Raw genomic sequence first — 27,418 nt, 5'->3', positions numbered from 1 at the left:
AAAAGCATTTGCCAGTAATGTCAAAAAACCTACAGCACCTGGCGTTCCTATGTGGTCTCCCATCCAAGTACTAACCAGGCCCAACACTGCTTAGCTTCCAAGATCTGACGAGATTGGGCTTATCCAGTGTGGTATGGCTGTAGGTGTAAATCAGTCACATTGTTTGCCCTCTTATACTTCTATCTACAAGTAATCTAATGGATACGTTTCCAAACTGTATTGTTGTAGAGAAAAAAATCATGTGTTGGTAATGTAAAAAGACCTACAGGACCTAGTATTAGCAGGTGGTCAAAAAAAACTACTGACCAGGCACAACACTGTAAAGCTGCCACAAACAGTTGGAATTGGGCCTAAACAGGGTACTAAAGAATTAGATGAGGGCTATAGAGTATGTTTGACCTCTTACAATTCTCTCTAGTAGTAATCCCTAAAATAGTTTTAAATTTGAATAGCTGGGGAAATAAAAGCATTTGCCAGTAATGTCAAAAAACCTACAGCACCTGGTGTTCCCATGTGGTCTCCCACCCAAGTACTAACCAAGCACAACACTGCTTAGCTTCCAAGATCAGACGAGATTGGGCTTATCCAGTGTGGTATGGCTGTAGGTGAAAATCGATAACATTGTTTGCCCTTTTCTACTTCTATCTACAAGTAATCTAATGAATACGTTTCCAAACTGCATTGTTGTAGAGAAAAAATCATGTGCTGGTAATTTAAAAAGACCTACAGGACCTAGTATTAGCAGATGGTCAAAAAACTACTGACCAGACACAACACTGTTTAGCTGCCACAAACAGTTGGAATTGGGCCTAAACAGTGTAGTAAAGAATTAGATGAGGACTATAGAGTCTGTTTGACCTCTTTCAATTCGCTCTAGTAGTAATCCCAAAAAAATATTTCAATTTGAATAGCTGGGGAAATAAAAGCATTTGCCAGTAATGTCAAAAAACCTACAGAACCTGGTGTTCCCATGTGGTCTCCCACCCAAATACTAACCAGTACCAACACTGCTTAGCTGCCAAGATCTGACGAGATTGGGCTTATCCAGTGTGGTATGGCTGTAGGTGAAATTCAATCACATTGTTTGCCCTTTTCTACTTCTATCTACAAGTAATCTAATGAATACGTTTCCAAACTGCATTGTTGTAGAGAAAAAATCATGTGCTGGTAATGTAAAAAGACCTACAGGACCTAGTATTAGCAGGTGGTCAAAAAACTATTGACCAGACACAACACTGTTTAGCTGCCACAAACAGTTGGAATTGGGCCTAAACAGTGTAGTAATGAATTAGATGAGGGCTATAGAGTCTGTTTGACCTCTTTCAATTCTCTCTAGTAGTAATCCCAAAAAAAGTTTTCAATTTGAATAGCTGGGGAAATAAAAGCATTTGCCAGTAATGTCAAAAAACCTACAGCACCTGGTGTTCCCATGTGGTCTTCCACCCAAGTACTAACCAGGCCCAACACTGCTTAGCTGCCAAGATCTGACGAGATTGGGTTTATCCAGTGTGGTATGGCTGTAGGTGAAAATCAATCACATTGTTTGCCCTCTTTTACTTCTATCTACAAGTAATCTAATGGATACGTTTCCAAACTGTATTGTTGTAGAGAAAAAATCATGTGTTGGTAATGTAAAAAGACCTACAGGACCTAGTATGAGCAGGTGGTCAAAAAAAACTACTGACCAGGCACAACACTGTAAAGCTGCCACAAACAGTTGGAATTGGGCCTAAACAGTGTACTAAAGAATTAGATGAGGGCTATAGAGTATGTTTGACCTCTTCCAATTCTCTCTAGTAGTAATCCCTAAAATAGTTTTCAATTTGAATAGCTGGGGAAATAAAAGCATTTGCCAGTAATGTCAAAAAACCTACAGAACGTGGTGTTCCCATGTGGTCTCCCACCCAAATACTAACCAGGCCCAACACTGCTTAGCTGCCAAGATCTGACGAGATTGGGCTTATCCAGTGTGGTATGGCTGTAGGTGAAATTCAATCACATTGTTTGCCCTTTTCTACTTCTATCTACAAGTAATCTAATGAATACGTTTCCAAACTGCATTGTTGTAGAGAAAAAATCATGTGCTGGTAATGTAAAAAGACCTACAGGACCTAGTATTAGCAGGTGGTCAAAAAAAACTACTGACCAGGCACAACACTGTAAAGCTGCCACAAACAGTTGGAATTGGGCCTAAACAGTGTACTAAAGAATTAGATGAGGGCTATAGAGTATGTTTGACCTCTTCCAATTCTCTCTAGTGGTAATCCCTAAAATAGTTTTCAATTTGAATAGCTGGGGAAATAAAAGCATTTGCCAGTAATGTCAAAAAACCTACAGCACCTGGTGCCCCCATGTGGTCTCCCACCCAAGTACTAACCAGGCCCAACACTGCTTAGCTTCCAAGATCAGACGAGATTGGGCTTATCCAGTGTGGTATGGCTGTAGATGAAAATCGATAACATTGTTTGCCCTTTTCTACTTCTATCTACAAGTAATCTAATGAATACGTTTCCAAACTGCATTGTTGTAGAGAAAAAAATCATGTGCTGGTAATTTAAAAAGACCTACAGGACCTAGTATTAGCAGATGGTCAAAAAACTACTGACCAGACACAACACTGTTTAGCTGCCACAAACAGTTGGAATTGGGCCTAAACAGTGTAGTAAATAATTAGTTGAGGACTATAGAGTCTGCTTGACCTCTTTCAATTCGCTCTAGTAGTAATCCCAAAAAAATATTTCAATTTGAATAGCTGGGGAAATAAAAGCATTTGCCAGTTATGTCAAAAAACCTACAGAACCTGGTGTTCCCATGTGGTCTCCCACCCAAGTACTAACCAGGCCCAACACTGCTTAGCTGCCAAGATCTGACGAGATTGGGCTTATCCAGTGTGGTATGGCTGTAGGTGAAATTCAAGCACATTGTTTGCCCTCTTCTACTTCTATCTACAAGAAATCTAATGGATACGTTTCCAAACTGTATTGTTGTAGAGAAAAAATCATGTGTTGGTAAAGTAAAAAGACCTACAGGACCTAGTATTAGCTGGTGGTAAAAAAAAAAATACTGACCAGGCACAACAATGTTTAGCTGCCACAAACAGTTGGAATTGGGCCTAAACAGTGTAGTAAAGAATTAGATGAGGGCTATATAGTATGTTTGACATCCTCCAATTCTCTCTAGTAGTAATCCCAAAAAAAGTTTTTAATTTGAATAGCTGGGGAAATAAAAGCATTTGCCAGTAATGTAAAAAAACCTACAGCACCTGGTGTTCTCATGTGGTCTCCCACCCAAGTACTAACCAGACCCAACTCTGCTTAGCTGCCAAGATCAGACGAGATTGGGTTTATCCAGTGTGGTATGGCTGTAGGTGAAATCCGATAACATTGTTTGCCCTCTTCTACTTCTATCTATAAGTAATCTAATGGATACGTTTCCAAACTGTATTGTTGTAGAGAAAAAATCATGTGTTGGTAATGTAAAAAGACCTACAGGACCTAGTATTGGCAGGTGGTAAAAAAAAAAAAACTACTGACCAGGCAGAACACTGTTTAGCTGCCACAAACAGTTGGAATTGGGCCTAAATAGTGTAGTAAAGAATTAGATGAGGGCTATAGAGTATGTTTGACCTCTTCCAATTCTCTCTAGTAGTAATCCCCAAAAAAGTTTTTAATTTGAATAGCTGGGGAAATAAAAGCATTTGCCAGTAATGTCAAAAAACCTACAGCACCTGGTGCTCCCATGTGGTCTCCCACCTAAGTACTAACCAGGCCCAACACTGATTAGCTGCCAAGATCTGGCTGATCCAGTGTGGTATGGCTGTAGATGAAAATCAGTCACATTGTTTGCCCTCTTTTACTTCTATCTACAAGTAATCTAATGGATACGTTTCCAAACTGTATTGTTGTAGAGAAAAAATCATGTGTTGGTAATGTAAAAAGACCTACAGGACCTAGTATTAGCAGGTGGTCAAAAAAAAATTCTGACCAGGCACAACACTGTAAAGCTGCCACAAACAGTTAGAATTGGGCCTAAACAGTGTAGTAAAGAATTAGATGAGGGCTATAGAGTATGTTTGACCTCTTCCAATTCTCTCTAGTAGTAATCCCTAAAAAAGTTTTCAATTTGAATAGCTGGGGAAATAAAAGCATTTGCCAGTAATGTCAAAAAACCTACAGCACCTGGTGTTCCCATGTGGTCTCCCACCCAAGTACTAACCAGGCCCAACACTGCTTAGCTTGCAAGATCAGACGAGATTGGGCTTATCCAGTGTGGTATGGCTGTAGGTGAAAACCAATAACATTGTTTGCCCTTTTCTACTTCTATCTACAAGTAATCTAATGAATACATTTCCAAACTGCATTGTTGTAGAGAAAAAATCATGTGCTGGTAATTTAAAAAGACCTACAGGACCTAGTATTAGCAGATGGTCAAAAAACTACTGACCAGACACAACACTGTTTAGCTGCCACAAACAGTTGGAATTGGGCCTAAACAGTGTAGTAAAGAATTAGATGAGGACTATAGAGTCTGTTTGACCTCTTTCAATTCGCTCTAGTAGTAATCCCCAAAAAAAAATTCAATTTGAATAGCTGGGGAAATAAAAGCATTTGCCAGTAATGTCAAAAAACCTACAGCACCTGGTGTTCCCATGTGGTCTCCCACCCAAGTACTAACCAGGCCCAACACTGCTTAGCTGCCAAGATCTGACGAGATTGGGCTTATCCAGTGTGGTATGGCTGTAGGTGAAATTCAATCACATTGTTTGCCCTTTTCTACTTCTATCTACAAGTAATCTAATGAATACGTTTCCAAACTGCATTGTTGTAGAGAAAAAATCATGTACTGGTAATGTAAAAAGACCTACAGGACCTAGTATTAGCAGGTGGTCAAAAAACTACTGACCAGACACAACACTGTTTAACTGCCACAAACAGTTGGAATTGGGCCTAAACAGTGTAGTAATGAATTAGATGAGGGCTATAGAGTCTGTTTGACCTCTTTCAATTCTCTCTAGTAGTAATCCCAAAAAAAGTTTTCAATTTGAATAGCTTGGGAAATAAAAGCATTTGCCAGTAATGTCAAAAAACCTACAGCACCTGGTGTTCCCATGTGGTCTCCCACCCAAGTACTAACCAGGCCCAACACTGCTTAGCGGCTAAGATCTGACGAGATTGGGTTTATCCAGTGTGGTATGGCTGTAGGTGAAAATCAATCACATTGTTTGCCCTCTTTTACTTCTATCTACAAGTAATCTAATGGATACGTTTCCAAACTGTATTGTTGTAGAGAAAAAATCATGTGTTGGTAATGTAAAAAGACCTACAGGACCTAGTATGAGCAGGTGGTCAAAAAAAACTACTGACCAGGCACAACACTGTAAAGCTGCCACAAACAGTTGGAATTGGGCCTAAACAGTGTACTAAAGAATTAGATGAGGGCTATAGAGTATGTTTGACCTCTTCCAATTCTTTCTAGTAGTAATCCCTAAAATAGTTTTCATTTGAATAGCTGGGGAAATAAAAGCATTTGCCAGTAATGTCAAAAAACCTACAGAACCTGGTGTTCCCATGTGGTCTCCCACCCAAATACTAAGCAGGCCCGACACTGCTTAGCTGCCAAGATCTGACGAGATTGGGCTTATCCATTGTGGTATGGCTGTAGGTGAAATTCAATCACATTGTTTGCCCTTTTCTACTTCTATCTACAAGTAATCTAATGAATACGTTTCCAAACTGCATTGTTGTAGAGAAAAAATCATGTGTTGGTAATGTAAAAAGACCTACAGGACCTAGTATTAGCTGGTGGTAAAAAAAAAACTACTGACCAGGCACAACACTATTTAGCTGCCACAAACAGTTGGAAATGGGCCTAAACCGTGTCTTAAAGAATTAGATGAGGACTATAGAGTATGTTTGACCTCTTTCAATTCGCTCTAGTAGTAATCCCAAATTTTTTTTTCAATTTGAATAGCTGGGGAAATAAAAGCATTTGCCAGTAATGTCAAAAAACCTACAGCACCTGGTGTTCCCATGTGGTCTTCCACCCAAGTACTAACCAGGCCCAACACTGCTTAGCTGCCAAGATCTGACGAGATTGGGTTTATCCAGTGTGGTATGGCTGTAGGTGAAATTCGATCACATTGTTTGCCCTCTTCTACTTCTATCTACAAGAAATCTAATGGATACGTTTCCAAACTGTATTGTTGTAGAGAAAAAATCATGTGTTGGTAAAGTAAAAAGACCTACAGGACCTAGTATTAGCTGGTGGTAAAAAAAAAAAACTACTGACCAGGCACAACAATGTTTAGCTGCCACAAACAGTTGGAATTGGGCATAAACAGTGTAGTAAAGAATAAGATGAGGGCTATAGAGTATGTTTGACCTCTTCCAATTCTCTCCAGTAGTAATCCCAAAAAAAGTTTTTAATTTGAATAGCTGGGGAAATAAAAGCATTTGCCAGTAATGTCATAAAACCTACAGCACCTGGTGTTTCCATGTGGTCTCCCACCCAAGTACTAACCAGGCCAAACACTGCTTAGCTTCCAAGATCAGACAAGATTGGGCTTATCCAGTGTGGTATGGCTGTAGCGAAAAACCGATAACATTGTTTGCCCTTTTCTACTTCTATCTACAAGTAATCTAATGAATACGTTTCCAAACTGCATTGTTGTAGAGAAAAAAATCATGTGCTGGTAATTTAAAAAGACCTACAGGACCTAGTATTAGCAGATGGTCAAAAAACTACTGACCAGACACAACACTGTTTAGCTGCCACAAACAGTTGGAATTGGGCCTAAACAGTGTAGTAAAGAATTAGATGAGGACTATAGAGCCTGTTTGACCTCTTTCAATTCGCTCTAGTAGTAATCCCCCCCAAAAAATTCAATTTTAATAGCTGGGGAAATAAAAGCATTTGCCAGTAATGTCAAAAAACCTACAGCACCTGGTGTTCCCATGTGGTCTCCCACCCAAGTACTAACCAGGCCCAACACTGCTTAGCTGCCAAGATCTGACGAGATTGGGCTTATCCAGTGTGGTATGGCTGTAGGTGAAAATCAAGCACATTGTTTGCCCTCTTCTACTTCTATCTAAAAGTAATCTAATGGATACATTTCCAACCTGTATTGTTGTAGAGAAAAAATCATGTGTTGGTAATGTAAAAAGACCTACAGGACCTAGTATTAGCAGGTGGTCAAAAAAAACTACTGACCAGGCACAACACTGTAAAGCTGCCACAAACAGTTGGAATTAGGCCTAAACAGTGTAGTAAAGAATTAGATGAGGGCTATAGAGTATGTTTGACCTCTTCCAATTCTCTCTAGTAGTAATCCCTAAAAAAGTTTTCAATTTGAATAGCTGGGGAAATAAAAAAATTTGCCAGTAACGTCAAAAAACCTACAGCACCTGGTGTTCCTATGTGGTCTCCCATCCAAGTACTAACCAGGCCCAACACTGCTTAGCTTCCAAGATCAGACGAGATTGGGCTTATCCAGAGTGGTATAGCTGTAGGTGAAAATCAATCACATTGTTTGCCCTCTTCTACTTCTATCTACAAGTAATTTAATGGATACGTTTCCACACTGTATTGTTGTAGAGAAAAAATCATGTGCTGGTAATTTAAAAAGACCTACAGGACCTAGTATTAGCAGATGGTCAAAAAACTACTGACCAGACACAACACTGTTTAGCTGCCACAAACAGTTGTAATTGGGCCTAAACAGTGTAGTAAAGAATTAGATGAGGGCTATAGAGTCTGTTTGACCTCTTTCAATTCTCTCTAGTAGTAATCCCAAAAAAATGTTTTCAATTTGAATAGCTGGGGAAATAAAAGCATTTGCCAGTAATGTCAAAAAACCTACAGCACCTGGTGTTCCCATGTGGTCTCCCACCCAAGTACTAACCAGGCCCAACACTGCTTAGCTGCCAAGATCTGACGAGATAGGGTTTATCCAGTGGGGTATGGCTGTAGGTGAAAATCAATCACATTGTTTGCCCTCTTCTACTTCTATCTACTAGTAATTTAATGGATACGTTTCCAAACTGTATTGTTGTAGAGAAAAAATCATGTGTTGGTAATGTAAAAAGACCTACAGGACCTAGTATTAGCAGGTGGTCAAAAACAACTACTGAACAGGCACAACACTGTAAAGCTGCCACAAACAGTTGGAATTGGGCCTAAACAGGGTACTAAAGAATTAGATGAGGGCTATAGAGTATGTTTGACCTCTTCCAATTCTCTCTAGTAGTAATCCATAAAAAAGTTTTCAATTTGAATAGCTGGGGAAATAAAAGCATTTGCCAGTAATGTCAAAAAACCTACAGCACCTGGTGTTCCCATGTGGTCTCCCACCCAAGTATAAACCAGGCCCAACACGGCTTAGCTACCAAGAGCAGACGAGATTGGGCTTATCCAGTGTGGTATGGCCGTAGGTGAAAACCGGTAACATTGTTTGCCCTTTTCTACTTCTATCTGCAAGTAATCTAATGAATACGTTTCCAAACAGCATTGTTGTAGAGAAAAAATCATGTGCTGGAAATTTAAAAAGACCTACAGGACCTAGTATTAGCAGATGGTCAAAAAACTACTGACCAGACACAACACTGTTTAGCTGCCACAAACAGTTGGAATTGGGCCTAAACAGTGTAGTAAAGAATTAGATGAGGACTATAGAGTCTGTTTGACCTCTTTCAATTTGCTCTAGTAGTAATCCCAAAAAAAAATTTCAATTTGAATAGCTGGGGAAATAAAAGCATTTGCCAGTAATGTCAAAAAACCTACAGCACCTGGTGTTCCCATGTGGTCTTCCACCCAAGTACTAACCAGGCCCAACACTGATTAGCTGCCAAGATCTGACGAGATTGGGTTTATCCAGTGTGGTATGGCTGTAGGTGAAAATCAATCACATTGTTTGCCCTATTTTACTTCTATCTACAAGTAATCTAATGGATACGTTTCCAAACTGTATTGTTGTAGAGAAAAAATCATGTGTTGGTAATGTAAAAAGACCTACAGGACCTAGTATGAGCAGGTGGTCAAAAAAAACTACTGACCAGGCACAACACTGTTTAGCTGCCACAAACAGTTGGAATTGGGCCTAAACAGTGTACTAAAGAATTAGATGAGGGCTATAGAGTATGTTTGACATCTTCCAATTCTCTCTAGTAGTAATCCCTAAAATAGTTTTCAATTTGAATAGCTGGGGAAATAAAAGCATTTGCCAGTAATGTCAAAAAACCTACAGAACGTGGTGTTCCCATGTGGTCTCCCACCCAAATACTAACCAGGCCCAACACTGCTTAGCTGCCAAGATCTGACGAGATTGAGCTTATCCAGTGTGGTATGGCTGTAGGTGAAATTCAATCACATTGTTTGCCCTTTTCTACTTCTATCTACAAGTAATCTAATGAATACGTTTCCAAACTGCATTGTTGTAGAGAAAAAATCATGTGCTGGTAATGTAAAAAGACCTACAGGACCTAGTATTAGCAGGTGGTCAAAAAAAACTACTGACCAGGCACAACACTGTAAAGCTGCCACAAACAGTTGGAATTGGGCCTAAACAGTGTACTAAAGAATTAGATGAGGGCTATAGAGTATGTTTGACCTCTTCCAATTCTCTCTAGTGGTAATCCCTAAAATAGTTTTCAATTTGAATAGCTGGGGAAATAAAAGCATTTGCCAGTAATGTCAAAAAACCTACAGCACCTGGTGCCCCCATGTTGTCTCCCACCCAAGTACTAACCAGGCACAACACTGCTTAGCTTCCAAGATCAGACGAGATTGGGCTTATCCAGTGTGGTATGGCTGTAGATGAAAATCGATAACATTGTTTGCCCTTTTCTACTTCTATCTACAAGTAATCTAATGAATATGTTTCCAAACTGCATTGTTGTAGAGAAAAAATCATGTGCTGGTAATTTAAAAAGACCTACAGGACCTAGTATTAGCAGATGGTCAAAAAACTACTGACCAGACACAACACTGTTTAGCTGCCACAAACAGTTGGAATTGGGCCTAAACAGTGTAGTAAAGAATTAGATGAGGACTATAGAGTCTGTTTGACCTCTTTCAATTCGCTCTAGTAGTAATCCCCAAAAAAAAATTCAATTTGAATAGCTGGGGAAATAAAAGCATTTGCCAGTAATGTCAAAAAACCTACAGCACCTGGTGTTCCCATGTGGTCTCCCACCCAAGTACTAACCAGGCCCAACACTGCTTAGCTGCCAAGATCTGACGAGATTGGGCTTATCCAGTGTGGTATGGCTGTAGGTGAAATTCAATCACATTGTTTGCCCTTTTCTACTTCTATCTACAAGTAATCTAATGAATACGTTTCCAAACTGCATTGTTGTAGAGAAAAAATCATGTGCTGGTAATGTAAAAAGACCTACAGGACCTAGTATTAGCAGGTGGTCAAAAAACTACTGACCAGACACAACACTGTTTAACTGCCACAAACAGTTGGAATTGGGCCTAAACAGTGTAGTAATGAATTAGATGAGGGCTATAGAGTCTGTTTGACCTCTTTCAATTCTCTCTAGTAGTAATCCCAAAAAAAGTTTTCAATTTGAATAGCTGGGGAAATAAAAGCATTTGCCAGTAATGTCAAAAAACCTACAGCACCTGGTGTTCCCATGTGGTCTCCCACCCAAGTACTAACCAGGCCCAACACTGCTTAGCGGCTAAGATCTGACGAGATTGGGTTTATCCAGTGTGGTATGGCTGTAGGTGAAAATCAATCACATTGTTTGCCCTCTTTTACTTCTATCTACAAGTAATCTAATGGATACGTTTCCAAACTGTATTGTTGTAGAGAAAAAATCATGTGTTGGTAATGTAAAAAGACCTACAGGACCTAGTATGAGCAGGTGGTCAAAAAAAACTACTGACCAGGCACAACACTGTAAAGCTGCCACAAACAGTTGGAATTGGGCCTAAACAGTGTACTAAAGAATTAGATGAGGGCTATAGAGTATGTTTGACCTCTTCCAATTCTTTCTAGTAGTAATCCCTAAAATAGTTTTCATTTGAATAGCTGGGGAAATAAAAGCATTTGCCAGTAATGTCAAAAAACCTACAGAACCTGGTGTTCCCATGTGGTCTCCCACCCAAATACTAAGCAGGCCCGACACTGCTTAGCTGCCAAGATCTGACGAGATTGGGCTTATCCATTGTGGTATGGCTGTAGGTGAAATTCAATCACATTGTTTGCCCTTTTCTACTTCTATCTACAAGTAATCTAATGAATACGTTTCCAAACTGCATTGTTGTAGAGAAAAAATCATGTGTTGGTAATGTAAAAAGACCTACAGGACCTAGTATTAGCTGGTGGTAAAAAAAAAACTACTGACCAGGCACAACACTATTTAGCTGCCACAAACAGTTGGAAATGGGCCTAAACCGTGTAGTAAAGAATTAGATGAGGACTATAGAGTATGTTTGACCTCTTTCAATTCGCTCTAGTAGTAATCCCAAATTTTTTTTTCAATTTGAATAGCTGGGGAAATAAAAGCATTTGCCAGTAATGTCAAAAAACCTACAGCACCTGGTGTTCCCATGTGGTCTTCCACCCAAGTACTAACCAGGCCCAACACTGCTTAGCTGCCAAGATCTGACGAGATTGGGTTTATCCAGTGTGGTATGGCTGTAGGTGAAATTCGATCACATTGTTTGCCCTCTTCTACTTCTATCTACAAGAAATCTAATGGATACGTTTCCAAACTGTATTGTTGTAGAGAAAAAATCATGTGTTGGTAAAGTAAAAAGACCTACAGGACCTAGTATTAGCTGGTGGTAAAAAAAAAAAACTACTGACCAGGCACAACAATGTTTAGCTGCCACAAACAGTTGGAATTGGGCATAAACAGTGTAGTAAAGAATAAGATGAGGGCTATAGAGTATGTTTGACCTCTTCCAATTCTCTCCAGTAGTAATCCCAAAAAAAGTTTTTAATTTGAATAGCTGGGGAAATAAAAGCATTTGCCAGTAATGTCATAAAACCTACAGCACCTGGTGTTTCCATGTGGTCTCCCACCCAAGTACTAACCAGGCCCAACACTGCTTAGCTACCAAGATCAGAGGAGATTGGGCTTATCCAGTGTGGTATGGCTGTTGGTGAAATCCGATAACATTGTTTGCCCTCTTCTACTTCTATCTATAAGTAATCTAATGGATACGTTTCCAAACTGTATTGTTGTAGAGAAAAAATCATGTGTTGGTAATGTAAAAAGACCTACAGGACCTAGTATTAGCAGGTGGTCAAAAAAAACTACTGACCAGGCAGAACACTGTTAAGCTGCCACAAACAGTTGGAATTATGCCTAAACAGTGTAGTAAAGAATTAGATGAGGGCTATAGAGTATGTTTGACCTCTTACAATTCTCTCTAGTAGTATTCCCTAAAGAAGTTTTCAATTTGAATAGCTGGGGAAATAAAAGCATTTGCCAGTAATGTAAAAAAACCTACAGCACCTGGTGATCCCATGTGGTCTCCCACCCAAGTACTAACCAGGCCAAACACTGCTTAGCTTCCAAGATCAGACAAGATTGGGCTTATCCAGTGTGGTATGGCTGTAGCGAAAAACCGATAACATTGTTTGCCCTTTTCTACTTCTATCTACAAGTAATCTAATGAATACGTTTCCAAACTGCATTGTTGTAGAGAAAAAAATCATGTGCTGGTAATTTAAAAAGACCTACAGGACCTAGTATTAGCAGATGGTCAAAAAACTACTGACCAGACACAACACTGTTTAGCTGCCACAAACAGTTGGAATTGGGCCTAAACAGTGTAGTAAAGAATTAGATGAGGACTATAGAGCCTGTTTGACCTCTTTCAATTCGCTCTAGTAGTAATCCCCCCCAAAAAATTCAATTTTAATAGCTGGGGAAATAAAAGCATTTGCCAGTAATGTCAAAAAACCTACAGCACCTGGTGTTCCCATGTGGTCTCCCACCCAAGTACTAACCAGGCCCAACACTGCTTAGCTGCCAAGATCTGACGAGATTGGGCTTATCCAGTGTGGTATGGCTGTAGGTGAAAATCAAGCACATTGTTTGCCCTCTTCTACTTCTATCTAAAAGTAATCTAATGGATACATTTCCAACCTGTATTGTTGTAGAGAAAAAATCATGTGTTGGTAATGTAAAAAGACCTACAGGACCTAGTATTAGCAGGTGGTCAAAAAAAACTACTGACCAGGCACAACACTGTAAAGCTGCCACAAACAGTTGGAATTAGGCCTAAACAGTGTAGTAAAGAATTAGATGAGGGCTATAGAGTATGTTTGACCTCTTCCAATTCTCTCTAGTAGTAATCCCTAAAAAAGTTTTCAATTTGAATAGCTGGGGAAATAAAAGCATTTGCCAGTAATGTCAAAAAACCTACAGCACCTGGTGCCCCCATGTTGTCTCCCACCCAAGTACTAACCAGGCACAACACTGCTTAGCTTCCAAGATCAGACGAGATCGGGCTTATCCAGTGTGGTATGGCTGTAGATGAAAATCGATAACATTGTTTGCCCTTTTCTACTTCTATCTACAAGTAATCTAATGAATACGTTTCCAAACAGCATTGTTGTAGAGAAAAAATCATGTGCTGGAAATTTAAAAAGACCTACAGGACCTAGTATTAGCAGATGGTCAAAAAACTACTGACCAGACACAACACTGTTTAGCTGCCACAAACAGTTGGAATTGGGCCTAAACAGTGTAGTAAAGAATTAGATGAGGACTATAGAGTCTGTTTGACCTCTTTCAATTTGCTCTAGTAGTAATCCCAAAAAAAAATTTCAATTTGAATAGCTGGGGAAATAAAAGCATTTGCCAGTAATGTCAAAAAACCTACAGCACCTGGTGTTCCCATGTGGTCTTCCACCCAAGTACTAACCAGGCCCAACACTGATTAGCTGCCAAGATCTGACGAGATTGGGTTTATCCAGTGTGGTATGGCTGTAGGTGAAAATCAATCACATTGTTTGCCCTATTTTACTTCTATCTACAAGTAATCTAATGGATACGTTTCCAAACTGTATTGTTGTAGAGAAAAAATCATGTGTTGGTAATGTAAAAAGACCTACAGGACCTAGTATGAGCAGGTGGTCAAAAAAAACTACTGACCAGGCACAACACTGTTTAGCTGCCACAAACAGTTGGAATTGGGCCTAAACAGTGTACTAAAGAATTAGATGAGGGCTATAGAGTATGTTTGACATCTTCCAATTCTCTCTAGTAGTAATCCCTAAAATAGTTTTCAATTTGAATAGCTGGGGAAATAAAAGCATTTGCCAGTAATGTCAAAAAACCTACAGAACGTGGTGTTCCCATGTGGTCTCCCACCCAAATACTAACCAGGCCCAACACTGCTTAGCTGCCAAGATCTGACGAGATTGAGCTTATCCAGTGTGGTATGGCTGTAGGTGAAATTCAATCACATTGTTTGCCCTTTTCTACTTCTATCTACAAGTAATCTAATGAATACGTTTCCAAACTGCATTGTTGTAGAGAAAAAATCATGTGCTGGTAATGTAAAAAGACCTACAGGACCTAGTATTAGCAGGTGGTCAAAAAAAACTACTGACCAGGCACAACACTGTAAAGCTGCCACAAACAGTTGGAATTGGGCCTAAACAGTGTACTAAAGAATTAGATGAGGGCTATAGAGTATGTTTGACCTCTTCCAATTCTCTCTAGTGGTAATCCCTAAAATAGTTTTCAATTTGAATAGCTGGGGAAATAAAAGCATTTGCCAGTAATGTCAAAAAACCTACAGCACCTGGTGCCCCCATGTTGTCTCCCACCCAAGTACTAACCAGGCACAACACTGCTTAGCTTCCAAGATCAGACGAGATTGGGCTTATCCAGTGTGGTATGGCTGTAGATGAAAATCGATAACATTGTTTGCCCTTTTCTACTTCTATCTACAAGTAATCTAATGAATATGTTTCCAAACTGCATTGTTGTAGAGAAAAAATCATGTGCTGGTAATTTAAAAAGACCTACAGGACCTAGTATTAGCAGATGGTCAAAAAACTACTGACCAGACACAACACTGTTTAGCTGCCACAAACAGTTGGAATTGGGCCTAAACAGTGTAGTAAAGAATTAGATGAGGACTATAGAGTCTGTTTGACCTCTTTCAATTCGCTCTAGTAGTAATCCCCAAAAAAAAATTCAATTTGAATAGCTGGGGAAATAAAAGCATTTGCCAGTAATGTCAAAAAACCTACAGCACCTGGTGTTCCCATGTGGTCTCCCACCCAAGTACTAACCAGGCCCAACACTGCTTAGCTGCCAAGATCTGACGAGATTGGGCTTATCCAGTGTGGTATGGCTGTAGGTGAAATTCAATCACATTGTTTGCCCTTTTCTACTTCTATCTACAAGTAATCTAATGAATACGTTTCCAAACTGCATTGTTGTAGAGAAAAAATCATGTGCTGGTAATGTAAAAAGACCTACAGGACCTAGTATTAGCAGGTGGTCAAAAAACTACTGACCAGACACAACACTGTTTAACTGCCACAAACAGTTGGAATTGGGCCTAAACAGTGTAGTAATGAATTAGATGAGGGCTATAGAGTCTGTTTGACCTCTTTCAATTCTCTCTAGTAGTAATCCCAAAAAAAGTTTTCAATTTGAATAGCTGGGGAAATAAAAGCATTTGCCAGTAATGTCAAAAAACCTACAGCACCTGGTGTTCCCATGTGGTCTCCCACCCAAGTACTAACCAGGCCCAACACTGCTTAGCGGCTAAGATCTGACGAGATTGGGTTTATCCAGTGTGGTATGGCTGTAGGTGAAAATCAATCACATTGTTTGCCCTCTTTTACTTCTATCTACAAGTAATCTAATGGATACGTTTCCAAACTGTATTGTTGTAGAGAAAAAATCATGTGTTGGTAATGTAAAAAGACCTACAGGACCTAGTATGAGCAGGTGGTCAAAAAAAACTACTGACCAGGCACAACACTGTAAAGCTGCCACAAACAGTTGGAATTGGGCCTAAACAGTGTACTAAAGAATTAGATGAGGGCTATAGAGTATGTTTGACCTCTTCCAATTCTTTCTAGTAGTAATCCCTAAAATAGTTTTCATTTGAATAGCTGGGGAAATAAAAGCATTTGCCAGTAATGTCAAAAAACCTACAGAACCTGGTGTTCCCATGTGGTCTCCCACCCAAATACTAAGCAGGCCCGACACTGCTTAGCTGCCAAGATCTGACGAGATTGGGCTTATCCATTGTGGTATGGCTGTAGGTGAAATTCAATCACATTGTTTGCCCTTTTCTACTTCTATCTACAAGTAATCTAATGAATACGTTTCCAAACTGCATTGTTGTAGAGAAAAAATCATGTGTTGGTAATGTAAAAAGACCTACAGGACCTAGTATTAGCTGGTGGTAAAAAAAAAACTACTGACCAGGCACAACACTATTTAGCTGCCACAAACAGTTGGAAATGGGCCTAAACCGTGTAGTAAAGAATTAGATGAGGACTATAGAGTATGTTTGACCTCTTTCAATTCGCTCTAGTAGTAATCCCAAATTTTTTTTTCAATTTGAATAGCTGGGGAAATAAAAGCATTTGCCAGTAATGTCAAAAAACCTACAGCACCTGGTGTTCCCATGTGGTCTTCCACCCAAGTACTAACCAGGCCCAACACTGCTTAGCTGCCAAGATCTGACGAGATTGGGTTTATCCAGTGTGGTATGGCTGTAGGTGAAATTCGATCACATTGTTTGCCCTCTTCTACTTCTATCTACAAGAAATCTAATGGATACGTTTCCAAACTGTATTGTTGTAGAGAAAAAATCATGTGTTGGTAAAGTAAAAAGACCTACAGGACCTAGTATTAGCTGGTGGTAAAAAAAAAAAACTACTGACCAGGCACAACAATGTTTAGCTGCCACAAACAGTTGGAATTGGGCATAAACAGTGTAGTAAAGAATAAGATGAGGGCTATAGAGTATGTTTGACCTCTTCCAATTCTCTCCAGTAGTAATCCCAAAAAAAGTTTTTAATTTGAATAGCTGGGGAAATAAAAGCATTTGCCAGTAATGTCATAAAACCTACAGCACCTGGTGTTTCCATGTGGTCTCCCACCCAAGTACTAACCAGGCCCAACACTGCTTAGCTACCAAGATCAGAGGAGATTGGGCTTATCCAGTGTGGTATGGCTGTTGGTGAAATCCGATAACATTGTTTGCCCTCTTCTACTTCTATCTATAAGTAATCTAATGGATACGTTTCCAAACTGTATTGTTGTAGAGAAAAAATCATGTGTTGGTAATGTAAAAAGACCTACAGGACCTAGTATTAGCAGGTGGTCAAAAAAAACTACTGACCAGGCAGAACACTGTTAAGCTGCCACAAACAGTTGGAATTATGCCTAAACAGTGTAGTAAAGAATTAGATGAGGGCTATAGAGTATGTTTGACCTCTTACAATTCTCTCTAGTAGTATTCCCTAAAGAAGTTTTCAATTTGAATAGCTGGGGAAATAAAAGCATTTGCCAGTAATGTCAAAAAACCTACAGCACCTGGTGATCCCATGTGGTCTCCCACCCAAGTACTAACCAGGCCAAACACTGCTTAGCTTCCAAGATCAGACAAGATTGGGCTTATCCAGTGTGGTATGGCTGTAGCGAAAAACCGATAACATTGTTTGCCCTTTTCTACTTCTATCTACAAGTAATCTAATGAATACGTTTCCAAACTGCATTGTTGTAGAGAAAAAAATCATGTGCTGGTAATTTAAAAAGACCTACAGGACCTAGTATTAGCAGATGGTCAAAAAACTACTGACCAGACACAACACTGTTTAGCTGCCACAAACAGTTGGAATTGGGCCTAAACAGTGTAGTAAAGAATTAGATGAGGACTATAGAGCCTGTTTGACCTCTTTCAATTCGCTCTAGTAGTAATCCCCCCCAAAAAATTCAATTTTAATAGCTGGGGAAATAAAAGCATTTGCCAGTAATGTCAAAAAACCTACAGCACCTGGTGTTCCCATGTGGTCTCCCACCCAAGTACTAACCAGGCCCAACACTGCTTAGCTGCCAAGATCTGACGAGATTGGGCTTATCCAGTGTGGTATGGCTGTAGGTGAAAATCAAGCACATTGTTTGCCCTCTTCTACTTCTATCTAAAAGTAATCTAATGGATACATTTCCAACCTGTATTGTTGTAGAGAAAAAATCATGTGTTGGTAATGTAAAAAGACCTACAGGACCTAGTATTAGCAGGTGGTCAAAAAAAACTACTGACCAGGCACAACACTGTAAAGCTGCCACAAACAGTTGGAATTAGGCCTAAACAGTGTAGTAAAGAATTAGATGAGGGCTATAGAGTATGTTTGACCTCTTCCAATTCTCTCTAGTAGTAATCCCTAAAAAAGTTTTCAATTTGAATAGCTGGGGAAATAAAAAAATTTGCCAGTAACGTCAAAAAACCTACAGCACCTGGTGTTCCTATGTGGTCTCCCATCCAAGTACTAACCAGGCCCAACACTGCTTAGCTTCCAAGATCAGACGAGATTGGGCTTATCCAGAGTGGTATAGCTGTAGGTGAAAATCAATCACATTGTTTGCCCTCTTCTACTTCTATCTACAAGTAATTTAATGGATACGTTTCCACACTGTATTGTTGTAGAGAAAAAATCATGTGCTGGTAATTTAAAAAGACCTACAGGACCTAGTATTAGCAGATGGTCAAAAAACTACTGACCAGACACAACACTGTTTAGCTGCCACAAACAGTTGTAATTGGGCCTAAACAGTGTAGTAAAGAATTAGATGAGGGCTATAGAGTCTGTTTGACCTCTTTCAATTCTCTCTAGTAGTAATCCCAAAAAAATGTTTTCAATTTGAATAGCTGGGGAAATAAAAGCATTTGCCAGTAATGTCAAAAAACCTACAGCACCTGGTGTTCCCATGTGGTCTCCCACCCAAGTACTAACCAGGCCCAACACTGCTTAGCTGCCAAGATCTGACGAGATAGGGTTTATCCAGTGGGGTATGGCTGTAGGTGAAAATCAATCACATTGTTTGCCCTCTTCTACTTCTATCTACTAGTAATTTAATGGATACGTTTCCAAACTGTATTGTTGTAGAGAAAAAATCATGTGTTGGTAATGTAAAAAGACCTACAGGACCTAGTATTAGCAGGTGGTCAAAAACAACTACTGAACAGGCACAACACTGTAAAGCTGCCACAAACAGTTGGAATTGGGCCTAAACAGGGTACTAAAGAATTAGATGAGGGCTATAGAGTATGTTTGACCTCTTCCAATTCTCTCTAGTAGTAATCCATAAAAAAGTTTTCAATTTGAATAGCTGGGGAAATAAAAGCATTTGCCAGTAATGTCAAAAAACCTACAGCACCTGGTGTTCCCATGTGGTCTCCCACCCAAGTATAAACCAGGCCCAACACGGCTTAGCTACCAAGAGCAGACGAGATTGGGCTTATCCAGTGTGGTATGGCCGTAGGTGAAAACCGGTAACATTGTTTGCCCTTTTCTACTTCTATCTGCAAGTAATCTAATGAATACGTTTCCAAACAGCATTGTTGTAGAGAAAAAATCATGTGCTGGAAATTTAAAAAGACCTACAGGACCTAGTATTAGCAGATGGTCAAAAAACTACTGACCAGACACAACACTGTTTAGCTGCCACAAACAGTTGGAATTGGGCCTAAACAGTGTAGTAAAGAATTAGATGAGGACTATAGAGTCTGTTTGACCTCTTTCAATTTGCTCTAGTAGTAATCCCAAAAAAAAATTTCAATTTGAATAGCTGGGGAAATAAAAGCATTTGCCAGTAATGTCAAAAAACCTACAGCACCTGGTGTTCCCATGTGGTCTTCCACCCAAGTACTAACCAGGCCCAACACTGATTAGCTGCCAAGATCTGACGAGATTGGGTTTATCCAGTGTGGTATGGCTGTAGGTGAAAATCAATCACATTGTTTGCCCTATTTTACTTCTATCTACAAGTAATCTAATGGATACGTTTCCAAACTGTATTGTTGTAGAGAAAAAATCATGTGTTGGTAATGTAAAAAGACCTACAGGACCTAGTATGAGCAGGTGGTCAAAAAAAACTACTGACCAGGCACAACACTGTTTAGCTGCCACAAACAGTTGGAATTGGGCCTAAACAGTGTACTAAAGAATTAGATGAGGGCTATAGAGTATGTTTGACATCTTCCAATTCTCTCTAGTAGTAATCCCTGAAATAGTTTTCAATTTGAATAGCTGGGGAAATAAAAGCATTTGCCAGTAATGTCAAAAAACCTACAGAACGTGGTGTTCCCATGTGGTCTCCCACCCAAATACTAACCAGGCCCAACACTGCTTAGCTGCCAAGATCTGACGAGATTGAGCTTATCCAGTGTGGTATGGCTGTAGGTGAAATTCAATCACATTGTTTGCCCTTTTCTACTTCTATCTACAAGTAATCTAATGAATACGTTTCCAAACTGCATTGTTGTAGAGAAAAAATCATGTGCTGGTAATGTAAAAAGACCTACAGGACCTAGTATTAGCAGGTGGTCAAAAAAAACTACTGACCAGGCACAACACTGTAAAGCTGCCACAAACAGTTGGAATTGGGCCTAAACAGTGTACTAAAGAATTAGATGAGGGCTATAGAGTATGTTTGACCTCTTCCAATTCTCTCTAGTGGTAATCCCTAAAATAGTTTTCAATTTGAATAGCTGGGGAAATAAAAGCATTTGCCAGTAATGTCAAAAAACCTACAGCACCTGGTGCCCCCATGTTGTCTCCCACCCAAGTACTAACCAGGCACAACACTGCTTAGCTTCCAAGATCAGACGAGATTGGGCTTATCCAGTGTGGTGGTATGGCTGTAGATGAAAATCGATAACATTGTTTGCCCTTTTCTACTTCTATCTACAAGTAATCTAATGAATATGTTTCCAAACTGCATTGTTGTAGAGAAAAAATCATGTGCTGGTAATTTAAAAAGACCTACAGGACCTAGTATTAGCAGATGGTCAAAAAACTACTGACCAGACACAACACTGTTTAGCTGCCACAAACAGTTGGAATTGGGCCTAAACAGTGTAGTAAATAATTAGTTGAGGACTATAGAGTCTGCTTGACCTCTTTCAATTCGCTCTAGTAGTAATCCCAAAAAAATATTTCAATTTGAATAGCTGGGGAAATAAAAGCATTTGCCAGTAATGTCAAAAAACCTACAGAACCTGGTGTTTCCATGTGGTCTCCCACCCAAGTACTAACCAGGCCCAACACTGCTGAGCTGCCAAGATCTGACGAGATTGGGCTTATCCAGTGTGGTATGGCTGTAGGTGAAATTCAATCACATTGTTTGCCCTCTTCTACTTCTATCTACAAGAAATCTAATGGATACGTTTCCAAACTGTATTGTTGTAGAGAAAAAATCATGTGTTGGTAAAGTAAAAAGACCTACAGGACCTAGTATTAGCTGGTGGTAAAAAAAAAAATACTGACCAGGCACAACAATGTTTAGCTGCCACAAACAGTTGGAATTGGGCCTAAACAGTGTAGTAAAGAATTAGATGAGGGCTATATAGTATGTTTGACATCCTCCAATTCTCTCTAGTAGTAATCCCAAAAAAAGTTTTTAATTTGAATAGCTGGGGAAATAAAAGCATTTGCCAGTAATGTAAAAAAACCTACAGCACCTGGTGTTCTCATGTGGTCTCCCACCCAAGTACTAACTAGACCCAACTCTGCTTAGCTGCCAAGATCAGACGAGATTGGGTTTATCCAGTGTGGTATGGCTGTAGGTGAAATCCGATAACATTGTTTGCCCTCTTCTACTTCTATCTATAAGTAATCTAATGGATACGTTTCCAAACTGTATTGTTGTAGAGAAAAAATCATGTGTTGGTAATGTAAAAAGACCTACAGGACCTAGTATTAGCTGGTGGTAAAAAAAAAAATACTGACCAGGCACAACAATGTTTAGCTGCCACAAACAGTTGGAATTGGGCCTAAACAGTGTAGTAAAGAATTAGATGAGGGCTATATAGTATGTTTGACATCCTCCAATTCTCTCTAGTAGTAATCCCAAAAAAAGTTTTTAATTTGAATAGCTGGGGAAATAAAAGCATTTGCCAGTAATGTAAAAAAACCTACAGCACCTGGTGTTCTCATGTGGTCTCCCACCCAAGTACTAACCAGACCCAACTCTGCTTAGCTGCCAAGATCAGACGAGATTGGGTTTATCCAGTGTGGTACGGCTGTAGGTGAAATCCGATAACATTGTTTGCCCTCTTCTACTTCTATCTATAAGTAATCTAATGGATACGTTTCCAAACTGTATTGTTGTAGAGAAAAAATCATGTGTTGGTAATGTAAAAAGACCTACAGGACCTAGTATTGGCAGGTGGTAAAAAAAAAAAAACTACTGACCAGGCAGAACACTGTTTAGCTGCCACAAACAGTTGGAATTGGGCCTAAATAGTGTAGTAAAGAATTAGATGAGGGCTATAGAGTATGTTTGACCTCTTCCAATTCTCTCTAGTAGTAATCCCCAAAAAAGTTTTCAATTTGAATAGCTGGGGAAATAAAAGCATTTGCCAGTAATGTCAAAAAACCTACAGCACCTGGTGCTCCCATGTGGTCTCCCACCTAAGTACTAACCAGGCCCAACACTGATTAGCTGCCAAGATCTGACAAGATTGGGCTGATCCAGTGTGGTATGGCTGTAGATGAAAATCAAACAAAATAGTCGACACTATATAGTGTCGAAATTAGGGCGCTAATAAAATTTACAGCACAAAAAAAGATGTGTTTTTGTAAAATAATTGATAATATATATAATATATACTATAAGAGCTGCAGCACTCTGAGTGTACAAGTGTAAGTACACTACAACTGATCTCTAGCTGGAAATATAATATAACCAGCTGAGAATCAGAGGAGAAATGTATACAACAGAAAAGGGGTGGAGAGCTGCGCTAATAAAAATACCAAGTACCAAGGAAGAATACACTTACACGAAGGGGTGCTTTTTTTGTCTTTTTACTGATTATATTAGATCATATTTTAATTTTAAGAAAAAACAATTGTACATATATAAAATATATATAAAAATTCATACAATTTCCAGGTGGCCACCTATAAACATATATCACCATATATTAATACATAAAAATGCAATTGGATGAAATATACACATATAGATTTTAGTAAAAATAGGTGTTTGTAATACACCCTATAATTTGAAGAAAAATGTGTGATAAAAAATGAAAAAAATGAAAAAAAGGAAAAAATATATAAAAAGTAGATATATGAAACAGATCCTGTCTCCGTATTTTGATACCACTTTGGATTTAGTGGTTAGAGTGCAGTCACTTATTTGTGGTTTAAATCTGGATATAGAATATGTATGCAGACGCTATGTGCGCGTCTCTCACCTGCGCCTCCGTGCGCTGCTGGCTGAAAGATCTGAGTGTCCCTCCGGAGCAATGGAGGAGGGGAGCTGGCCAGGTAGATGTAATTGCTGGCAGCCGCTCTTACCCTCCGGACCCGTGCCGCTAGTGATGTTATATGCGGTGTCGTCTCTCTCACAGACGCTGGGTTCACTGATGCATCCTTGGAGTTCTCAGAAGTGCCGGATGGAATATGCAGCGAGGTGGCCGGTGGAAAACGCCGGTGCAGGTGCCGTGATTTTTCTGCTAATTTTGTAGGTTTGCAGGTACAAGTTCCACAAGGCTTTATGCACTGGACAGGCTGGAAATTCTCCCTCTAACGCGTTTCGCCCCTAACACGGGGGCTTTTTCAAAGAGTGTTTAATTTGTGTCATTCTTCACTTGATATACCCAGCCGCTGATTGTCTCTCCCTTTCGATTGGTCTAAGGGGGGTGAGACAGGTGTAGTTGATTTCAACATTTTCCTGGATCTAAACAGGTTTCCAATTGCATCGTTATGACTGTCTTTATTTGTAAGTAACTGACAGAGAAATAGATTGGTGAATAAATAACATCATTATCACAAAAATATAAAAATATATGTAGAAGAAAAACATATACACAAACAATTATATAAACCAGACCGATTCCCTCACGGTTTATACATAAACATTTAGTGTTCAGATAAAGAGACTTCCAGTTTTAGAGATATTTTTGATACTACTCTTATTCATTTGTATAATTTTTACACTTACATTAATAATTAGTATTAATCTCATATAGAGTGCACAGATACACAGATAGAAAGCTTGAAATACATGCATATACTATAAAAAATTCTATTCATATATTTTACGGGCTCTTCCAGACTCGAACTAACAACCTCCAGTCTATTATCAGGCGTTCTAGCTGATTGAGCCACTAAGCTCCTGATAAGGCATTATTGATTCACATATATACACGTATTAATATTAATATATATAAAATACAAAAAATTCCATTCCTATATTGTAGACTTATTCGGACTTGAACTTGTAACTTCCAGTCTAGTATCAGTCATTCTAACTTATTGAGCCACCGGGCTCCTGATATAATTGTCTGGATTCACATATATCAATAGAGGTTTACAACATAGTCTTCTTCCATGTGTCAATTTCTATATTTCTGGTTTTTGACCACATGTCTGTATCCACTCTTTAATTTGTATATGTTTATCTTTTGTATTAATATGGTTTATACTTGTTGGTTATTTTATTTTATTTTTATTTATATTTTCATTTTGTTTTACTTGTTGTTTGGTGTCCCTTGTGGGGCCGCCTGTCTGAGTACGGTCCGTGCTTAATCTAGCTGTAGTGCCGGTCTACAGCACAGAGCAAGCCGGATATGGGAGTCACAGTGCTCCCCCTTATCTCAAACAGACCCTTCCCCCCGTGGGTTCATACAAGATATATTACCTTATAATTACTCAAAATGCAATTCCCATACATACACTTTTGATAATCTGTACTATAATACATACCACTGCTCTATAGGGCACTAGCCCAAAGAAGAGGAAAAAAGAGAGAAGAAGGAGGCAGGGGAACAGAAGAAACTCAGTTTACATTTTATTTTATTTTATTCTTGGTTTATTAATTTATTATATTTGGTTATTCTGTAATCTATTTTATATTATTTTACATAAAGGATTCTAAATCTATGTTGGCATTAAGGCCTGTGGGTGTGAGAGTTTGCATTTGGAATATCCAAAATGCTTCTTTGGTTGCCAGTTCTCTATATCTGTCTCCACCTCTATTTGTGGATGGTATATGTTGTACCCCAATTATCTTGAGACCTTCCATATTTCCTTGGTGGACTTCTGTAATGTGCCTGGAGACACTATGGTGAGGGAATTTTTTCAAAATATTGAGCCGATGTTCTCTAAATCTATCTTTAAGTTTTCTGGTAGTGCGGCCGACATATTGAAGGCCGCACACACATTGTAGTATATATATACAATATGTTGTATTACAATTCAGAAATTTTTTTATGGCGAACTTCTTTTTGTTTACATATGATTCTACCTCCATAGTTCTCGCAGGCACATGGCCACACGTAATACACCTGCTGTGGCCACACCTATAGCATCCCTTCAGATTGTCTTTTCCTAACCACATTTTATTTAACTTTGTTTCTGATGTTGTTTCTACTTTTAAAGCACTTGGGGCTATGATGGTCTTTAAATTGGCATTTTTCTTAAATATTACTTTTAGTTGAGGGTCAATGATTTTGCTCAAAATTGGATCCTGTTCTAATATGGAAAAATTCCTTTTTAATGTTTTTTTAATCTGTTCTGATTTAGAATTGAATTTTGATATAAACATCATGGGTTTCTTTTGATCTCCTGAGTCCTGGATACTTTTTATATTTTTTGTTTTTGGAATCAATAAAGTTTTCCTATCTGTATTCAAACTTTTTCTATAGGCATTTTCTAGCAATTCTTTTGGGTATCCCTTCTTTTCAAAATCTAGGCACATCTGATCAGCCTGTTTTTTGAAAATTTCAATATTTGTGCAGTTCCTACGTAGTCGATTTAGTTGGCTTAGGGGAATATTGGTTAACCAGGGGTTGTAGTGACCGCTTGAAAAATGCAAAAAATTATTTGTATCAACTTTCTTTTTGTAGTTGATAGTACTTATGCTTTTGGAGAGGCTCTCCGCGGAGATAGTCAAATCAAGGAAGTTTACTGTGTTGTGATCATAACAGTGCGTAAACTTAAGATTATAATCATTGGTATTCAAATGTGCAACGAAATTCTGTGCTCCAAGTGAGTCCCCCTTCCAAATTATAATCAAATCATCTATATAACGGCCATAGAATACCAGATCCGCGCCAAAGGGTCCACTCCAAATATATTGTTCTTCAAAGTGGCCCATGTATAAGTTGGCAAAGCTTGGCGCGAATCTGGTACCCATGGCCGTCCCTAACACCTGGAGAAAAAAGTGCCCATCAAATAAAAATTAGATTTAGAGAACATCGGCTCAATATTTTGAAAAAATTCCCTCACCATAGTGTCTCCAGGCACATTACAGAAGTCCACCAAGGAAATATGGAAGGTCTCAAGATAATTGGGGTACAACATATACCATCCACAAATAGAGGTGGAGACAGATATAGAGAACTGGCAACCAAAGAAGCATTTTGGATATTCCAAATGCAAACTCTCACACCCACAGGCCTTAATGCCAACATAGATTTAGAATCCTTTATGTAAAATAATATAAAATAGATTACAGAATAACCAAATATAATAAATTAATAAACCAAGAATAAAATAAAATGTAAACTGAGTTTCTTCTGTTCCCCTGCCTCCTTCTTCTCTCTTTTTTCCTCTTCTTTGGGCTAGTGCCCTATAGAGCAGTGGTATGTATTATAGTACAGATTATCAAAAGTGTATGTATGGGAATTGCATTTTGAGTAATTATAAGGTAATATATCTTGTATGAACCCACGGGGGGAAGGGTCTGTTTGAGATAAGGGGGAGCACTGTGACTCCCATATCCGGCTTGCTCTGTGCTGTAGACCGGCACTACAGCTAGATTAAGCACGGACCGTACTCAGACAGGCGGCCCCACAAGGGACACCAAACAACAAGTAAAACAAAATGAAAATATAAATAAAAATAAAATAAAATAACCAACAAGTATAAACCATATTAATACAAAAGATAAACATATACAAATTAAAGAGTGGATACAGACATGTGGTCAAAAACCAGAAATATAGAAATTGACACATGGAAGAAGACTATGTTGTAAACCTCTATTGATATATGTGAATCCAGACAATTATATCAGGAGCCCGGTGGCTCAATAAGTTAGAATGACTGATACTAGACTGGAAGTTACAAGTTCAAGTCCGAATAAGTCTACAATATAGGAATGGAATTTTTTGTATTTTATATATATTAATATTAATACGTGTATATATGTGAATCAATAATGCCTTATCAGGAGCTTAGTGG

General features: G+C 38.9%; 30 non-coding genes and 20 pseudogenes across 30 annotated transcripts; all 50 read right to left on the bottom strand.

The window, feature by feature from the left end:
* Nucleotides 1–26: 26 nt before the first annotated feature.
* LOC146076295 (5S ribosomal RNA) lies at nt 27–145 on the bottom strand. The gene has a single exon (XR_014473736.1). It is a non-coding gene; the product is annotated as a 5S ribosomal RNA (ribosomal RNA).
* Nucleotides 146–488: 343 nt separating this feature from the next.
* Nucleotides 489–607, bottom strand: LOC146077003 (5S ribosomal RNA). The gene has a single exon (XR_014474384.1). It is a non-coding gene; the product is annotated as a 5S ribosomal RNA (ribosomal RNA).
* Nucleotides 608–947: 340 nt separating this feature from the next.
* Nucleotides 948–1,066, bottom strand: LOC146077249 (5S ribosomal RNA; annotated as a pseudogene).
* A 340-nt stretch (nt 1,067–1,406) lies between these two features.
* Nucleotides 1,407–1,525, bottom strand: LOC146076231 (5S ribosomal RNA). Its single transcript, XR_014473709.1, has one exon. It is a non-coding gene; the product is annotated as a 5S ribosomal RNA (ribosomal RNA).
* A 342-nt stretch (nt 1,526–1,867) lies between these two features.
* On the bottom strand, nt 1,868–1,986 carry LOC146077171 (5S ribosomal RNA; annotated as a pseudogene).
* Nucleotides 1,987–2,328: 342 nt separating this feature from the next.
* On the bottom strand, nt 2,329–2,447 carry LOC146076998 (5S ribosomal RNA). Its single transcript, XR_014474380.1, has one exon. It is a non-coding gene; the product is annotated as a 5S ribosomal RNA (ribosomal RNA).
* A 341-nt stretch (nt 2,448–2,788) lies between these two features.
* On the bottom strand, nt 2,789–2,907 carry LOC146076938 (5S ribosomal RNA). Its single transcript, XR_014474322.1, has one exon. It is a non-coding gene; the product is annotated as a 5S ribosomal RNA (ribosomal RNA).
* Nucleotides 2,908–3,250: 343 nt separating this feature from the next.
* LOC146076979 (5S ribosomal RNA) lies at nt 3,251–3,369 on the bottom strand. Its single transcript, XR_014474362.1, has one exon. It is a non-coding gene; the product is annotated as a 5S ribosomal RNA (ribosomal RNA).
* Nucleotides 3,370–3,715: 346 nt separating this feature from the next.
* LOC146076176 (5S ribosomal RNA) lies at nt 3,716–3,824 on the bottom strand (annotated as a pseudogene).
* A 342-nt stretch (nt 3,825–4,166) lies between these two features.
* LOC146076909 (5S ribosomal RNA) lies at nt 4,167–4,285 on the bottom strand. Its single transcript, XR_014474295.1, has one exon. It is a non-coding gene; the product is annotated as a 5S ribosomal RNA (ribosomal RNA).
* Nucleotides 4,286–4,625: 340 nt separating this feature from the next.
* Nucleotides 4,626–4,744, bottom strand: LOC146077202 (5S ribosomal RNA). The gene has a single exon (XR_014474478.1). It is a non-coding gene; the product is annotated as a 5S ribosomal RNA (ribosomal RNA).
* A 340-nt stretch (nt 4,745–5,084) lies between these two features.
* LOC146076972 (5S ribosomal RNA) lies at nt 5,085–5,203 on the bottom strand. The gene has a single exon (XR_014474355.1). It is a non-coding gene; the product is annotated as a 5S ribosomal RNA (ribosomal RNA).
* Nucleotides 5,204–5,544: 341 nt separating this feature from the next.
* On the bottom strand, nt 5,545–5,663 carry LOC146077230 (5S ribosomal RNA; annotated as a pseudogene).
* A 343-nt stretch (nt 5,664–6,006) lies between these two features.
* Nucleotides 6,007–6,125, bottom strand: LOC146076230 (5S ribosomal RNA). Its single transcript, XR_014473708.1, has one exon. It is a non-coding gene; the product is annotated as a 5S ribosomal RNA (ribosomal RNA).
* Nucleotides 6,126–6,470: 345 nt separating this feature from the next.
* LOC146077257 (5S ribosomal RNA) lies at nt 6,471–6,589 on the bottom strand (annotated as a pseudogene).
* A 341-nt stretch (nt 6,590–6,930) lies between these two features.
* Nucleotides 6,931–7,049, bottom strand: LOC146077191 (5S ribosomal RNA). Its single transcript, XR_014474477.1, has one exon. It is a non-coding gene; the product is annotated as a 5S ribosomal RNA (ribosomal RNA).
* A 342-nt stretch (nt 7,050–7,391) lies between these two features.
* LOC146076914 (5S ribosomal RNA) lies at nt 7,392–7,510 on the bottom strand. Its single transcript, XR_014474300.1, has one exon. It is a non-coding gene; the product is annotated as a 5S ribosomal RNA (ribosomal RNA).
* Nucleotides 7,511–7,851: 341 nt separating this feature from the next.
* LOC146076870 (5S ribosomal RNA) lies at nt 7,852–7,970 on the bottom strand. The gene has a single exon (XR_014474261.1). It is a non-coding gene; the product is annotated as a 5S ribosomal RNA (ribosomal RNA).
* A 342-nt stretch (nt 7,971–8,312) lies between these two features.
* On the bottom strand, nt 8,313–8,431 carry LOC146077200 (5S ribosomal RNA; annotated as a pseudogene).
* Nucleotides 8,432–8,771: 340 nt separating this feature from the next.
* LOC146076925 (5S ribosomal RNA) lies at nt 8,772–8,890 on the bottom strand. The gene has a single exon (XR_014474310.1). It is a non-coding gene; the product is annotated as a 5S ribosomal RNA (ribosomal RNA).
* Nucleotides 8,891–9,232: 342 nt separating this feature from the next.
* Nucleotides 9,233–9,351, bottom strand: LOC146077221 (5S ribosomal RNA; annotated as a pseudogene).
* A 342-nt stretch (nt 9,352–9,693) lies between these two features.
* LOC146077256 (5S ribosomal RNA) lies at nt 9,694–9,812 on the bottom strand (annotated as a pseudogene).
* A 340-nt stretch (nt 9,813–10,152) lies between these two features.
* LOC146077180 (5S ribosomal RNA) lies at nt 10,153–10,271 on the bottom strand. Its single transcript, XR_014474476.1, has one exon. It is a non-coding gene; the product is annotated as a 5S ribosomal RNA (ribosomal RNA).
* Nucleotides 10,272–10,611: 340 nt separating this feature from the next.
* On the bottom strand, nt 10,612–10,730 carry LOC146076971 (5S ribosomal RNA). The gene has a single exon (XR_014474354.1). It is a non-coding gene; the product is annotated as a 5S ribosomal RNA (ribosomal RNA).
* A 341-nt stretch (nt 10,731–11,071) lies between these two features.
* On the bottom strand, nt 11,072–11,190 carry LOC146077229 (5S ribosomal RNA; annotated as a pseudogene).
* Nucleotides 11,191–11,533: 343 nt separating this feature from the next.
* LOC146076229 (5S ribosomal RNA) lies at nt 11,534–11,652 on the bottom strand. The gene has a single exon (XR_014473707.1). It is a non-coding gene; the product is annotated as a 5S ribosomal RNA (ribosomal RNA).
* Nucleotides 11,653–11,997: 345 nt separating this feature from the next.
* On the bottom strand, nt 11,998–12,116 carry LOC146077084 (5S ribosomal RNA). The gene has a single exon (XR_014474461.1). It is a non-coding gene; the product is annotated as a 5S ribosomal RNA (ribosomal RNA).
* A 342-nt stretch (nt 12,117–12,458) lies between these two features.
* LOC146077277 (5S ribosomal RNA) lies at nt 12,459–12,577 on the bottom strand (annotated as a pseudogene).
* A 341-nt stretch (nt 12,578–12,918) lies between these two features.
* Nucleotides 12,919–13,037, bottom strand: LOC146077168 (5S ribosomal RNA). Its single transcript, XR_014474475.1, has one exon. It is a non-coding gene; the product is annotated as a 5S ribosomal RNA (ribosomal RNA).
* Nucleotides 13,038–13,379: 342 nt separating this feature from the next.
* On the bottom strand, nt 13,380–13,498 carry LOC146077262 (5S ribosomal RNA; annotated as a pseudogene).
* A 340-nt stretch (nt 13,499–13,838) lies between these two features.
* Nucleotides 13,839–13,957, bottom strand: LOC146076924 (5S ribosomal RNA). The gene has a single exon (XR_014474309.1). It is a non-coding gene; the product is annotated as a 5S ribosomal RNA (ribosomal RNA).
* A 342-nt stretch (nt 13,958–14,299) lies between these two features.
* Nucleotides 14,300–14,418, bottom strand: LOC146077220 (5S ribosomal RNA; annotated as a pseudogene).
* Nucleotides 14,419–14,760: 342 nt separating this feature from the next.
* Nucleotides 14,761–14,879, bottom strand: LOC146077255 (5S ribosomal RNA; annotated as a pseudogene).
* Nucleotides 14,880–15,219: 340 nt separating this feature from the next.
* LOC146077157 (5S ribosomal RNA) lies at nt 15,220–15,338 on the bottom strand. The gene has a single exon (XR_014474474.1). It is a non-coding gene; the product is annotated as a 5S ribosomal RNA (ribosomal RNA).
* A 340-nt stretch (nt 15,339–15,678) lies between these two features.
* LOC146076970 (5S ribosomal RNA) lies at nt 15,679–15,797 on the bottom strand. The gene has a single exon (XR_014474353.1). It is a non-coding gene; the product is annotated as a 5S ribosomal RNA (ribosomal RNA).
* A 341-nt stretch (nt 15,798–16,138) lies between these two features.
* LOC146077228 (5S ribosomal RNA) lies at nt 16,139–16,257 on the bottom strand (annotated as a pseudogene).
* Nucleotides 16,258–16,600: 343 nt separating this feature from the next.
* Nucleotides 16,601–16,719, bottom strand: LOC146076228 (5S ribosomal RNA). Its single transcript, XR_014473706.1, has one exon. It is a non-coding gene; the product is annotated as a 5S ribosomal RNA (ribosomal RNA).
* Nucleotides 16,720–17,064: 345 nt separating this feature from the next.
* Nucleotides 17,065–17,183, bottom strand: LOC146077083 (5S ribosomal RNA). The gene has a single exon (XR_014474460.1). It is a non-coding gene; the product is annotated as a 5S ribosomal RNA (ribosomal RNA).
* A 342-nt stretch (nt 17,184–17,525) lies between these two features.
* LOC146077276 (5S ribosomal RNA) lies at nt 17,526–17,644 on the bottom strand (annotated as a pseudogene).
* A 341-nt stretch (nt 17,645–17,985) lies between these two features.
* LOC146077145 (5S ribosomal RNA) lies at nt 17,986–18,104 on the bottom strand. The gene has a single exon (XR_014474473.1). It is a non-coding gene; the product is annotated as a 5S ribosomal RNA (ribosomal RNA).
* Nucleotides 18,105–18,446: 342 nt separating this feature from the next.
* LOC146076913 (5S ribosomal RNA) lies at nt 18,447–18,565 on the bottom strand. Its single transcript, XR_014474299.1, has one exon. It is a non-coding gene; the product is annotated as a 5S ribosomal RNA (ribosomal RNA).
* Nucleotides 18,566–18,906: 341 nt separating this feature from the next.
* Nucleotides 18,907–19,025, bottom strand: LOC146076859 (5S ribosomal RNA). The gene has a single exon (XR_014474250.1). It is a non-coding gene; the product is annotated as a 5S ribosomal RNA (ribosomal RNA).
* A 342-nt stretch (nt 19,026–19,367) lies between these two features.
* LOC146077199 (5S ribosomal RNA) lies at nt 19,368–19,486 on the bottom strand (annotated as a pseudogene).
* A 340-nt stretch (nt 19,487–19,826) lies between these two features.
* On the bottom strand, nt 19,827–19,945 carry LOC146076922 (5S ribosomal RNA). The gene has a single exon (XR_014474307.1). It is a non-coding gene; the product is annotated as a 5S ribosomal RNA (ribosomal RNA).
* A 342-nt stretch (nt 19,946–20,287) lies between these two features.
* Nucleotides 20,288–20,406, bottom strand: LOC146077219 (5S ribosomal RNA; annotated as a pseudogene).
* Nucleotides 20,407–20,748: 342 nt separating this feature from the next.
* LOC146076103 (5S ribosomal RNA) lies at nt 20,749–20,870 on the bottom strand (annotated as a pseudogene).
* Nucleotides 20,871–21,210: 340 nt separating this feature from the next.
* LOC146077182 (5S ribosomal RNA) lies at nt 21,211–21,329 on the bottom strand (annotated as a pseudogene).
* A 343-nt stretch (nt 21,330–21,672) lies between these two features.
* On the bottom strand, nt 21,673–21,791 carry LOC146077085 (5S ribosomal RNA). Its single transcript, XR_014474462.1, has one exon. It is a non-coding gene; the product is annotated as a 5S ribosomal RNA (ribosomal RNA).
* Nucleotides 21,792–22,134: 343 nt separating this feature from the next.
* Nucleotides 22,135–22,253, bottom strand: LOC146077070 (5S ribosomal RNA). The gene has a single exon (XR_014474448.1). It is a non-coding gene; the product is annotated as a 5S ribosomal RNA (ribosomal RNA).
* A 346-nt stretch (nt 22,254–22,599) lies between these two features.
* LOC146077164 (5S ribosomal RNA) lies at nt 22,600–22,718 on the bottom strand (annotated as a pseudogene).
* Nucleotides 22,719–27,418: the final 4,700 nt, after the last annotated feature.

This window comes from Crinia signifera, chromosome 4, assembly GCF_055691185.1.
Source record: "Crinia signifera chromosome 4, ASM5569118v1, whole genome shotgun sequence".
Classification (NCBI taxonomy): Eukaryota; Metazoa; Chordata; class Amphibia; order Anura; family Myobatrachidae; genus Crinia; species Crinia signifera.
The sequence above is the reverse complement of the archived record's forward strand: the minus strand, read 5'-3'. Positions and strand labels throughout refer to the sequence as shown.